Source organism: Otolemur garnettii, unplaced genomic scaffold (genome assembly GCF_000181295.1).
Source record: "Otolemur garnettii isolate 467f Iridium unplaced genomic scaffold, OtoGar3 scaffold00008, whole genome shotgun sequence".
NCBI classification, from domain to species: domain Eukaryota; kingdom Metazoa; phylum Chordata; class Mammalia; order Primates; family Galagidae; genus Otolemur; species Otolemur garnettii.
This window is the reverse complement of record NW_003852403.1, coordinates 14,841,994-14,856,416: the sequence shown is the minus strand read 5'-3', so window position 1 is coordinate 14,856,416 and position 14,423 is coordinate 14,841,994.

The window sequence follows — 14,423 nt, the reverse complement described above, 5'->3', positions numbered from 1 at the left end:
GGCTATTTTTTGGTTGCAGCCGTCATTGTTGTTTGGCGGGTCCCGGCTGGGGATTCGAACCCGCCACCTTAGGTGTATGTGGCTGGTGCCTTAGCCGGTTGAGCTATAGGCGCTGAGCCGGGAGTTATTTTTTAAATGTTAAAACCTATAAACAATATTTAAAGAATATCTTCAAACACAAATCTTTGTGCATAAAGGATTTGGGTTGCATGTTACAAAAACAGCCCCAGCTGGCTTAAGCAAAAAAGGGGGATTATTAAAAATATGGCCAGCAGAGGGACCCTGGGGCGGGGCAACACAGCAAGGGCTGTGCTTAGAAGGCTGGGGGTGGGGGTGGGGGGAGTCCTGGAAATCCCTCTGTGTCCTGCACCAGGGTGTGCTGGCCAGATCCCTGCTCAGGAGAACCAGTTCATCCAAATTCCAGCTACTACACCTCCAGATCCAGCACAGTGTTGGTGTCAAGGCCCCGCGCCCCCTTCCAGTTCACTTGGCCCACCAGCTTCCGCGGACTGAGCTGGGTTGGGAAGTAGAGCCTGGCCCTCCATCCTGCAGGCTGACTGAGAGCTTCCTCATCCATCTGGCCAAGAGCTACCCAGAGGTACCCTGCAGTGCGGGGTCTTCCTTCCCTTCCTCTTTCACCTCTTTCACAGGTGTCAGACCCGTATCACAGCTGACCGCTCTTACCACTGCCTTCGGTGTCCTTTACCCTTCCCAGATGTTTCCTCAAATAATCTTCATGCACACTTAGTCCCATTGACCCTGTGGTTCTGAGGACCTGACTGAAATCCCTCCCTCTGTCTCAGCCTCTCTGGGCATAGGCTTTGTTCTTTCTGGTGAAGGTCGGCCCTGTCCTGACACCGCTTGGTGAGAATGACCACTGCACTTACTCAGGTGTGTTTCTCTCTCTTGCCTTCTTACGTGAGGGACTGCTGGGCCTGTCACCAAGGCTGGACAGAGATACAGGGAATTGTTGCTCAACCTTCCCTTGGATGGATGGAGGAGCTAGCAGGATGGAGAGGCTGTAGCCATCTGGGTTGGTGCCTCCAATCTGCGGACTGCAGTGCAAACCTCTGGTCATCGCGTGAATGAAGGGAATGCCCATTCTGAAGGTTCTCCATATGCACCTTGCCCTCCTTCAGAAATCTCTCATTTTGGCTTGGCGCCTCTGGCTCAAGAGGCTAAGGCGCCAGCCACATACACCTAAGGTGGCGGGTTCGAATCCAGGCCGGACCCGCCAAACAACAATGACAGCTGCAACCAAAAAATAGCCAGGCGTTGTGGTGGGTGCCTGTGGTCCCAGCTACTTGGGAGGCGGAGACAGGAGACTCGCTTGAGCCCAGGAGTTGGAGGTTGCTATGAGCTGTGATGCCATGGCACTCTACCCAGGGGGACAGCTTGAGGCTCTGTCTCAAAAAAAGAAAAAAATAAATAAATAAAACAAACAAAAAAAAGAAATCTCTCATTTTACAGTCTCAAATAGCAGTAAAGAGCATCCTGGTCCCCAGACTTACCCTACACTGCCTACAGTTTCGTGACCCAGAATGGAATCTCATCCTTATTTAATTTTATATTTAGTTTTGACTAATGGACTTTTTAAATGTTTATTGGCCATTTTTTTCTTTTTTGTAATCATCTATGTTTTTTGCTGCCTTTTTTCTTTTTGGTGTTTGTCTTTTTCTTAGCAATTTGTTAGGATGGTAACCATTGGGTGGCACCTGTGGCTCAAAAGGGTAGGGCGCCGGCCCCATATGCTGGAGGGTGGGGGGTTCAAACCCAGCCTTGGCCAAAAAAAAAAAAAAAGAAGATGGTAACTGTTTGTTTATTTATGTTGCGTTTATTTTTAGCTTTAAAATATCCGATACACATTCTCTATCTCTGTCCCTGTGATCCTTGGTCTACCTGGGGCTGGCTGACTCCCAGATCAGTAACCTTTGCTGAGTTCACCCCCCTCTTTATCACAGTGTGTATGTGGCCAGGTGGTATGTTTGGCTGCCTTACTGTCATCATGTCATTCAACCCTACTACAGTACTACAAAGCAAGAATTATGATCTGGACATAAAGGACGTGCCATCCCAAAATAAGCCAGATTGGAATATTGAATATTTTGAGTTGAAAACATTGGAGAAATTGTAGCTTCAGAAAGGGCAAGCCAGCTTATCTTTTCCTGCCTGCCACAAGAGGGATTACCCTCCCATATCAGAGCAAGAAAACGATTCTTTTCACCAGAGGCTTGGAGTTGGGGGCTGTAGTGACCATGAATAAATGTGCTTAATGAAGTGACCCTTATTTTTCCACTAGTTTTACCCTCATATATCTCCTAGTGACTCCCCTAGAAATTTAACTCCCCTTAGCCAGATTTTCCTTGGTCCTGTCATTTCTTCTCAAATTTATCGTTCTTTGTTTAGAGAATACAAACATCTTGCTTTGTTCACTTCTTCGGGCTTTTTTATGAAGATCCCATGTACACATAAAACTAATACAGTATATATGATTTTCTCCTGCTAAGCTGCCTAAGAGCCAAGGGGGTGTTGGAAGTGATCTCTGGCTCCCCTACCCTTCCTGCTTGATAGACAGAGATACTGAGGCCCAGCGAGGATCCGAGTCCAGGCCCTTTCTCATTTTGAAGGTGGATGCTGGGACCACTTTGGAGGTTGGAATCCTCCTGCCATTTTCAGTGATGGAGGAACAGGGTCTGTCCTGTTGGAGAGTGCCTGAGATGGGTGGAGGAGGACTGGGGTGAGAGCTTTGAAAACCCTCCTCCAGTTTTCATGGTTCTCTAACTAGATGCTATGTAAACACCTGTGTACTTTGAAGAGGTCCCCCTCAACAGCCACAAGAACTGCTTGCTTCCTGTGAGTCATGGGGAGAGGTTATTTACAACTTGGGCCTTGTGAGTTTCACTTTGCACCTCCTCTTAGCTGATTCTTTCCTTCTCCCACTTCCGCCCACCTGGCCAATCACAGAGCCTGCAAGGTGGCAGTGGGTCTGTGCTCCCCAAAATCATCATCATTACTCCAGCAGTTTATGAAAGTACCCGTCTCTCCATTCCCACCTCACCATTACATTGGAGGTCATCCATCTTTTCAATTTTCACCAATTTGATAAGGGGAAAAAAGTCTTTTTTATCTTAATGTGATTTTTACAGATTACGCGTGAGCTTGGAAGACTTTTTCATAGGCTTATTGGCCGTTTGGATTTAGTCTCTTGTGTTATTTGCCCTTTTCCCCCTTCTGGTATTTTTTTTTTTTAATTATAGGTCTTAATTTTTAATATCGTCTATTTTAAAGATAAATATGCAGCCAGTTCTTTCTCCCACTTTATTTCTTGTCCTGTAACCATTTTCAGTGTATTCTGTCATAGAGGAGGTGTAAGTTCTAAGGTAGTCAGATGTCTGCATTTTGGGTCTTGTGTAAATAGGCCTTCCCTATCCAGCGTTATATATCTTCCTCATTTGGATGCTTCTGCAGCGTTGTGTTCTGTGTTTAGTTCTTTAATTCATCTGGAATAAATTTGTGTGAATGACGTGAAATAGAGAGTAAAATATAGTTTATTCCACATGAGTGCCCAGTTAGTTGGCCTGCATTATTTATCAAGTAGCTGTGTTTCCCACTGCTGGAGCTATAGCCTTGGTCATATTATTACATCTGCACAGGTACGTGGGCTGTGGAGTAGACATGTGACTGTCATTGCCCTGGTATTCATTCATCCTTCCAGTAACCATTTCTGGGTTCCCCATTCTCACGAGGAGCAGGCTTGAAGGCTTGAGCCCACCTGTCCATCTCATTACCCTGGCTCTGTGATTGGTTCAGGGTTGGCCATCTGAGTCAGCTGGCCAATTAGGCCCAATCAGAACTTACCCTGGGGATTTGTCTGAATGACCAGGTAAGTTCTAACTATTCTTGTGGAATTTAAAGGGAAAGACTGGAAGGGGCTACAGAGTGTCACACAGCTATGAGGTGAGAAGAAATCTGAAAATGAAACTGACTTGAGCTGAGAGACGGTGACTTTAAGCTTCTGCATCCTATCATGCCTACAGCCAGCTACCCCTGTGTCCCTAAAACTTTTAATTAACAAACCAATTCCCATTGTGCTTACAGGAGTTGGATTGTGTTTCCTGTCATTGTGGAAATTCTCTAGCTGTACTTTTTCTCTTCCATTGATTTTTTTTATCTTTTCAATTTCTTATTCTTTCTCTCTTGCTTTCTCCTTCTAGCCACCCTCTTTATTCTTTTCCTTTTCTTTCTTTTATACTTTTATAGTGTTCTCATGTACATTGACTTTTATTTAAAATTCCTATTAGTATTTTGATTGGGATTACATTTCATTTATTGGTTGATTTAAGGAGAATTGACACTTTTACACTATTGAGTCTTCCCATTAAGAAATATACTCTTCCAAATGCCCATCAACTCATGAATGGACCAACAAATTGTGGTATGTGTACACCATGAAATACTATTCAGCCATAAAAATATAGAGACTTTATGTCTTTTATGTTTACCTGGATGGAGTTGAAACACGTTCTTCTTAGTAAAGGATCACAAGAATGGAAAAATAAATATCCAGTATACTCAATACTAATATGAAACTAATATATAAATAATTACATGCTCATATGAACCATGAAACACAAATATAGTCTTAAACCCAAATATAGTATTAAAAGATCATCTATCTGTAAAATGCAAGAGAATTTAAAAAAAAAAATTAGAGTCATTAAATGAGTTCAGGAATATGGCCAGTACAGGGGCAAGGGAAGGAGGGAGGGGAGAGGGGGCAAGGATGACTGGCAGGAGGAGGGAGGGCATGTGGTGGGATCTTACTTAATGGGCACAATGCGAGGGTGTATAATACACCCCCTGCGCAAGGGGCTCTTTTTACAACTGGTACTTTACCATGGAAGTGAGAAAAATCTAATCTAAAAATTTGTGCCCTCATATTAATTTGAAATAAAAATAATAATAATTTAAAAAATACAAAAATATCACATAGCTGTACAGAAAAATAAAGATGAATTTCCAAAGCAAAAAAAAAATGTTTTTTCCCTACATTTATTATGATTTCTTTTGTATCTTTTAATAAATATTATTAATAATCTTCTTATAAATCATACATATTTCTCATGAAGTCTATTAATGGTTTTAAAATTATTTTTTAAATTATGAATTTTTCTACTATAGTTTCTGAGTAATGCTGGTATAGGAAAAAAATTTTTTTTGCTTGATTTTGGCAGTATTCCTCTGAACTCACTTAATGACTTTATTAAAAGTTTTTAAAAAATTCTGGTGCATTTTACAGATAAATGATCATATCATTTGAAAATAACTGTAGTAGTCTCTTTCTAAAATTTATAATTAGTATTTCTTTTTTTCTTGTCTTATTATATAGGTGAGACATTCCTGTACAATGTTTGGAATGGTGACCTTCCTTATTCCTTTCTAAATTTAATGAGAGTATTTCTAATATTTCACCACTAGCTGTAATTCTTGACTTAAGTTTCAAATAGAGACCTTTATTGTGTTAAAGAGATGCTTTTTATTCCTGGTTTGCCAATTTTAAAAAATCTTGATTGGATTTTTAACTTCAAAAAGTTTTTTTGCATCTACTGAGATGATCTTTTAATATGTTAATATTGAAAAGCACATTAACAGATACTTTTCAATGTTGAATAATCTTTTCATTCCTCAATAAATACTACTCGGTCATGATGCTTTATTTTTTTAATACTATATATGTTGCTGAATCTGAACATATATATATATATATATTTTTTTTTTTTTTTTGAGACAGATTCTCACTTTGTTGCCCTCTATAGAGTGCTTTAGGGTCATAGCTCACAGCAACCTCAAACTCTTGGGCTCAAGCGAGTCTCTTGCCTCAGCCTCCTGAGTAGCTGGGACTACAGGTGCTTGCCACAATGCCCAGATATTTTTATTTTTTGGTTGTAGTTGTCATTGTTGTTTGGCATTGTTGTTCTAATCCTGGGCTGGATTAGAACCTGCCAGCTCCAGTGTATGTGGCTGGCGCCCTAACCACTGAGCTACAGGCACCGAGCCTGAACTTACAATATTTTATTACTACTTAGGACTTTTGTATCTATGTTTATGTGTTTTTGCCCTTGTGTTATCCTTCTCGGTTTTGTTGTTGAGGATATGGTAGTGTTATAAATGTGTTAGGTAGCGTTTCTTCTTTTCAACATTTGGAAGAGTTCATTTAACTTACAGATGATCTGTTGTGTGAAGAGTTAATAGAGCTCTTAAATTTGAGCTAGTATTTTTTTAGGTACAAAGATTTTATAAATGCTTCAGTTTCTTCTATGGTTATTTGTCTTTTGTTTTGTTTTTTAATATTCCTTGAGTCAATTATGGTAAAACGCCAACATTTCCCCAGAATAGCACACAGACAAAAATCTTCTATCAAGATTTTGAGATGGTGCCCATAGCTCAGTGGGTAGGGTGCCGGCCACATACCCCAGGGCTGGCAGGTTCAAACCCAGCCCTGGGCCAGCTAAACAATGACAACTGCAACAGAAACAGCTGGGCATTGTGGTGGGTGCCTGTAGTTCCACCTACATGGGAGGCTGAGGCAAGAGAGAGAATCACTTAAGCCCAAGAGTTTGAGGTTGCTGTGAGCTATGATGCCACAGCACTTTACCGAGGGTGACAAAGTGAGACTCTGTCTGGAAAAAAAAAAAGAAAAAGATTTTCAAATTTATTAATGTATAATAACATTTATTATTACATATTAATCACATGTTATAGTCTCTCAAATATTATATTTATTATATATGTAGCATATTTCAAAGCCTCCTCTGCATCTTTAATTTTGTCCCCTTTGTCAGCTTTAATGTTTATGACTGTTTTAATATGTAAATTTTTTTTCTTGGTCACCTTTGCCTATTTTACTGTCTACTTTATTTTTTTACTTTTAGATGAAGTAGCTTTAACACACTGCACTGTCCTTTTGCTCACTCTGCCGTGACCGGTGACATGTCACTTGTGTCCAGGAAGCTATGCCGAGTTCTCCCCCAAAGGCACCTCGCGAAGCGGGCAGGTGTGGGTGTTGGATCCCCAGGAGGTGTTTCCAGCTGGGTGGCTACCTGTGGCCCCTTTCTGGGCTCACAAGATGAGGCTGAGCTCCCGTGTGTTTGTGTTTCACACAGGGAGGTTACGCCATTGTTCTTTGGGCTAAATTTCCTCACAAGGGTTTTGAGAGAGAATCTGAAGAACGTAGGCTCTGAGGAGCCAGAGCATCCTGCTGCCTCTGAGTCCCTTGGCAGCCCTGGGGTGAGGGGAGTAAGGCTGTGGCCGTAAGAGATGACCCCAGTCCCTTGGGGGTTGCCTGGACCACCCCCTTCTCCCTCCCTCCCGTGCCTGCTGTTGCCAGGACAGGCTCTTGGATCCCCCCTCAGCACACTGGCTGCCGTTCTCCCCAGCTGGGCTGGCTGTCTCCTTGGCTGAGGACAGGCCAGATCACTGCTTCATAAAGAGATTTTCCAGGGAAGAGTTTCTGAGGGGGAAAGTTGGCCCCAACAGGAGCAGGTTTCCTGGCGGAAGGTGAGAAAGTTCGCAGATGAATTTGTGTGTCCCCACGGCACCTTGCGCAGAAGAGTGGGTGTCTCTGAGTGAACCAAGAGTGGGTGTCTCCTGAGTGAACCGTTCATCTCCCTGGCCATTATCTCTGTAGGGAGTTGACTGAGCTTTTTCCCTCAGACACCCCACTGAACGCAGGCGGGCCCTCCCAGCCATCGGTGCAGTAGAGGCCTTCCCACAGGGTTCTGAGGTACATGGGTGCAGCTGCTGCCATGTTAGGGCCTCCCCACACTTGAATGCACGTGTGACCTCACACCCTGCTTCTGTTGGTGGTGTGCCAGGCTGCCAGGAGGAGCCTGGCACTCAGAGAGAAGCTGCTTGTGCAGGTTGCTCAGCAAGTAAGGAGCATGGCCTCCCACTTCTGGTCAGGGAAGGCTGCGGGAGCGCCCTCCACTCCAGGTGGTGCTAATGAGGACCCTTTTGCCCAATTTTGTTGATACAACGTAGACAACCAATAAGTGCTTTTAGGAAATAGTTGGGAGATGTAATTAGGGGAGAAATGAACAAAGTGTAAATCATTAAGCCTTTTTAAGGAGAGCCCTAACATACACTACAGATGATAAGAAGGGGCTACCTGGGGTCTTTGCAGCATCTGCCGAAGGAACAGATCAGGGTCACAAGGGGTTGATTATTCATTGTTTGTAAACTAATCTGCATGATTACTAAGCAAGTTTGCATGCTCTAAATGGCTTCCAAAAAACTTGAAAGCAGTTTGGGTTCTTAAGAAAGTTATATAGGCTCAGCACCTGTGGCTCAAGTGGCTAAGGCGCCAGCCCCATACCTAAGCTGGCGGGTTCGAATCCAGCCCGGGCCTGCCAAACAACAATTAGCTACAGCTACAACCAACAATTAGCTGGAAGTTATGGGGAGTGCCTGTAGTCCCAGATACTTGGGAGGCGGATGCAGGAGACTCGCTTGAGCCCAGGAGTTGGAGGTTGCTGGGAGCGTGATGCCACACACTCTACCCAGGGTGACAGCTTGAGGTTTTGTCTCAAAAAAAAAAAAAAAAGTTATATAATTCAGGCATTCTTATAGCTTTGACTCAATCTGTACAAAAGCAAATTATGTAACCAAATGTGTGTACCCTGGTAATATTCTGAAATTTTGAAAAAAGAGAAAGTTATATAATTCCTTGCCATCTCATTTGCCCTGTCATTGGGTCTGCAAACCTTGTTTTGTTTTGTTTTTTAAACCATAAACAGATGCTTATGTTTAGACTTGTGGCTCCAGCTCAGACAGGCTTTGTTGTTTCTCCTCTGCCCAGCTTGCTCTTCCTAGTGGTGGAGAGGGGCTGCTGGAAGGCTGCAGACCTGGCCCAGGGGCCCCATCCTGCTTGTGGGGTCCTCACTGCCATCTGAGGGGTGGGGTGACAGAGAGGGGTGGTGTGCCTGGCATGGTGCTGGACATCGGGCATGCCCAGTGCATGCTCCCAAGTACTCTTTCAAGCTCCCTGGAATTTTCAAATCCAGCCTTGCCCACCTTCTTCTGGTCCAGAATGTGAATGTGGCAGCCCACACAGAGCCCCGTGCTCTGGCCCCTGGAGAGCTGTGTGCAACCTGTGGGCGTCACCTGCAAATGCTGGGGGAGGCTGGGGGGAGGCTGGGGTAGCTGGGAACCTTACAGTGGAAGACAGACCAGCATGGAGGGAAGGGCCAGAGAGAAGGGACGGCCCCGAGGAACCCCCTGCCCTTGCTGGGAGGAGAGGAAGATTTAGGACACCTGGGCACTGCCACAGGCCCTGACGCAGCTGAGGGGCTGTCAATGGAAGACAGATGGGGTGTGTGTGTGTGGACTGAGGCAGGAGGGACACACACAGAGCCCTGGCTGCAGACATGCTGGGTTTGCATCCCACCCTTCCTAGAAATTCAGTAATGGGGGACTTTGGGGAAATTGTCAGACTTCTCTGAACCTCAGTTTCCTCATTTATAAAGTGAAACTCTTTGGAAGATTAAGTGAAATCGTTCACATTTACACAGGACTATCCAGCAGCAGGCACTTAGGCAGTGGTAGAGAGAAGTAAACACACACAGGCTTCCTCCGCTTGCCATTTGCTGTGAGTTTGTGCCTCCTATGCAAGTGTGCCTGGGGCAGGGAGACCCTGCCTGGCTGGCTCTGGGGAGAGTCCCTTCCTCCAAAGATATTGGCTCCCTAAGCCGTGGGTTTCTGTGCAAGGGGAAAGAGTTAGACTTTCCTGGTGGGGAACGGGCTGTGTGTGTGTGTGGGGGGGTTCTCTTCTTGGCAAGCGGAAGCCCCAAAGCAGAGAGAGGGGAAGGGAGGAGTGGGAGAGAGTGAGGAGGGGAGGGGTCAGGGCCCAGCCCAGTCCTTCTCAGTCCTCTTCTCAGGAGCTTGGCTCCCAGCCCTCTTCTCTCTCTGTCTTTCTCCCTCTCCCTTCCCCAATGTCATTTCCCACAGCATCTCCCCCTCCCCCAAACAATGAGTTCTCAGTCATTTTAATTCACTTTGGTCCACCAAACGTTCTCTTGTCCATGAGTTTCTTTTTCAGCCCAGGTTTTGTGGGAACACTGAGAAGAACAAGCCAGGCCCCATGAGCTTACAGTCCTGTGAGGGGCGGATACATGGCAGCATTCATTCATTCATTCATTCAGCTGTGTCTCCTACTACCCAGGCTGGTGCTGGGGGCTATGGAGCAGGTGAAGAATAAGACAAAATGAGCCCGTGCCCCCGGGGAGAGCATTGTCCTCTTCTTGGCTGGGCCTCTGCTCTGGGGAAGAGAGCTTAAAGGGGGACCATGGGCAGGGCTAGGCAGTCTGGAGCGGGTGTAGCCCTGCATAGGTGTGAAGGTGGAGCCCTGGTGTGTGGGGGGGACAAGTCCTGATCTGAGGGGTGGGCAGGGGTGTGGCAGGAAGATCAGGGCAGAGGCTGACTGAGAAGCTGTGGCAAGACATGGAAACAATTTGGTGGTTTCTCAAGGTTAAACATAGAATGACCATATGACCCAGCAATTCCATTGCTAGATATGATATGTATTTAAAAGAATTGAAAGCGGGGGGCTCAAACCAATACTTGTGTGTCAGTGTTCATAGGGTGTGACTCACAACAGCCAAATGTGGAAACAACCCAAGTGTTCACTGATGAGTGAATGGCTATACAGAGTGTGATGTAGGCACGCAATGGAATACTGTTCAGCCACACAAAAAATAAAATTCTGATACATGCTACAACACGATGGACCTTGGAAACATTACGCTAAGCGAAATAAGCCAGAGGCAGAAGATACATATTGCACAATTCCTCTTATATCAAGTACCCAGACGAGGCAAATTCATGAGACAGAAAATAGAACAGAGGTTTCCAGAGGCTGATGGGGAGTTACTATTTAGTGAATGTAGAGTTTTTGTTGAGAATGACTCAGGTATAGATAACAGTGATGGTTACACAACATTGTAATGCATTTTATGCCACTGAGCTGTACCCTTATGGATACTTAAAATGATAAATACATATTATTTTGCCACATTAAAAAAATTGCATGGCAGCGTAGTATGGGGAGGTTGCCCCAAGAGCATCCTCTAAGGTGGGTCCTGGCTGAATACAGCTGTGGGGATCAGGAAGGAGTGGCATCTGGGGGCCATGCAAGGTGTACCCTTCATGGGGTGGCTGGAGAAGGCCTGGGACAAGCGTGAGGGGTGATGCCTCATCTTCCTGGGCTAGCGTGTTTCTAAAATGGGGGTGGGTGCACCTGCCTGCTGGGGTCGTTGGGAACATTAAAGCAGCTAATATATATACAGTTCTTAAAACAGTCCAGTAAGTGCTCAAGGAATGGTATTCATCAGTGTTTACTTCTGTGAAAGAAAAACAATGGAAGTCAGGGGGCTGGAAGCGGGAGCAAGGTCTCTCTCAATTTCTCCAACTTGGAAAAACTCTTTACCACATGACAATGCATTTAGCCCCAGAACCCACATAACCACGGAGGAGGGAGAGGTGGGGGCCTCCTGCTGGTGGCAGGACCTTGAGCAAAGGTCCCCAGTGCCTAACAGTGTTCATCCCTGTGATTGAAGGGGACAGACAAGGATGCTTTCCTCTGGGTCAGCCTCATTTCACGATGGCTGAGTCTCACAGGGAGGTTGGGTTTCCCAGTGAACAATCTCGTGTCCTGCCAGCAAGCTGACGTCACTGCCCTCTTAAGAGGAAACCAAGAACCAGCTGTTGTGGAGATTTACTGTGAATCCAGATGTGCAGTAGGGGCCCCACAGTAAACACCAGACTTGGTGATGTCCCACAAAGAGCAGCAGCTGTCCGGGTTCTGGTTGGTCAGGGCTGAGTACCTGGGTCTTTGGGAAGAGGTAATATACAGGGTCGAGGCTTTCCTGAGGCTGGGAAAGGTGGTACCCAGGGACATGCCCACTGTGTGGACTGGTGGGGGTGTCAGCCATGGCTGCTGAGTTTCAGGGCCAAGACCTTCTGAATGGAAAAACTACTAAGAGATCATTATTCTAGCCCCCTTGTTTACAGTTAGGGACCCTAGGGTCCCGTGGGAGTTTTATGTGATTATGGTGTACACCCAAGAGAACTGACTGAGGCGGGGATCTGACCTGGACCAAAGTCAGAGTCACAGGACTGGACTCTGTGGCCAGGCCTGGGGTGAACATATGGCGGGGCTCTTCTTTTGGAGCTTAGGTGGGATGGCAGTCTTGGGCTGCTCTCCAGGGCACTGTCTGTGACAGGTTTATCTCTTTCTGTGTGATTCTAACTATAACCACCCCATCAGAATCTTACCTGGGAACTTGATCCTAACAGCACCAGCTGTACCTTCCCATCAGGCACGTGCTTACTGTGCCACTGACCCCGGGAGTGCCATGGCCAGCTGGGCTGTGGACATTGTGCTGGAAAAGATCGCATCAGGCCTGGCAGGCAGGCAGAGGAGGGGATCTCAGGAGCAGGCTAAGCTAGTGGGCCTCACCCCTCAGGAGCCAGAACATAACCAGGCCAAGTGGGCACCAGCTTTGCCCAGAGAAAGAGCTGCCCCAGCTGGAACTGACTCCAGTTGGTGACAGGGTCCATTGAGGAGCAAATAGTCAAGAGCTGCCATCACCTACCGTGAGAGGTTCCATTGTCAGTACCGGGGAGAGGGGTGGCCAGCCCCTCTTCCACCTCCACTGAGGTAGTATTTGGCCCTTCTGTGGGGAGAGAGGGGAAGCTGCTACATGGTTGTCCTTCTTGCCCAACCAAATTGGAGACAAGGCCAGAGGTTTAAATGTGTGAACTCCCTGAGCCAGACAGGGCTGGATGTTATAAGGAGGTAGGTTTCTATGTAATATGTACATTAAAGCTTGTGTTTGAAATCTTCCAAATTCAGACCAGCTACTTTGGGAGATAATACGCTCTCTGTCTCTGGGAGAGTTCAAACAAAGGCTGGAAGATTCCTTAGTGGGGTTCATTCATTCACTCATTCATCCATCTTATCTTCCATTCAGTATTTTTTCATCACTTTATGCCAGGTGCTAGACTAGTTGATTCAATCATGAATGAGATAGAAAAAGCCCTTGGCCTCATGGCACTGTGATGGGGAAATACTGAGGGCAGGAGCAGGGTGGAGGGGGCATGATCTTGACCTGGCCATCAGAGAAGGCTTCCTGGAGGAAGTCACCTTTGAAGTTGAAGGCCTGATTGAAGAGGTCATAGGCTTGAGAACAAAAGTTCCGGAAAGATGGCAGTGCCCATAACTCAGTGGGTAGGGTGCCAGCCACATACACCCAGGCTGGCGGATTTGAACCCAGCCTGGGTCTATTAACAATGACAACTGCAACAAAAAATAGCTGGGCATGGTAGTGGGTGCCTATAGTACCAGCTATGTAGCAGGCTGAAGCAAGAGAATCATTTAAACCCAAGAGTTGGAGGTTGTTGTGAGCTGTGACGCACTCTACCCAGGGTGACAGCTTGAGACTCTGTCTCAAAAAAAAAAGTTCCAGAAAGAGGAGGTAGCCTGTGTGAAGGGCCAGAAAGAGCCTGCAGCCATGTGAGGGGCTTTGCACTTTATCTCAAAGCCACAAGGAACTGATGGAGTGTTGTAAATGAGGCAATGACATGGTTGGATGTGTGTCTCAGCTGGATTCCTCACAGGCAGACCCTGAGATAGGGATCCGAGGGGAGATGGTATCTGTGAGAGATGATTCCAGAAAATGCCAGTAGGGATGTGGGGAAGTGAGACAGGAAAGGGAGGCTGCCAAGAAATTGTGGGCATACAGGTCCCACTGCGGGCAAACGGGGCTAACGCTTGCTGGAGAACTCTGGGAGCAGGGTGACACTATTCCCCTGACCTCCTGATAGGGCAGGAAGAGAGGGTCACAGAATGAGCCTCAGGCAGTCTGTAGGCAGAGTGGGAGCGGGCCCTCAGGGGACGTGGGCAGGGTGCTGTAAGGAGGAGGGCACTTGAGGGTGTGCGGGAGTCTGGAGACCAGAGAGGAGGCCTCAGGCAGAATGGTCCAAGCAGATGAAGACGTTGGCAGCCAGGCTGGAGAGGCTGTGGTTCTGAGAAGGGGACAGATGTCAGCATGTGGAATGGCTTGGTGACAGGTTTGAAGACTGGAGTGATTGGTGAGCAAGAGGAACAATAGCTTCTCAAAGCTGCAGCGGCCCTCCCTCCCCAGGGGGGCTCCCCCACCCCCACCCCCAGATTGTCCTCTGTTCAAACAGCCAGGGATGCTGGGCTCACTGTCGCAGCTTGTAGATAGCCATCAGAGATGTTGATGTAGCCCCAGATACACGAGGTATTCCGATAGGGAGATGTTCGTATACGGAGATGAAGATGCCATGGCAACTGCTTAAAAATCAAAAGCCAGGCTCGGCGCCTGTGGCTCAAGCGGCTAAGG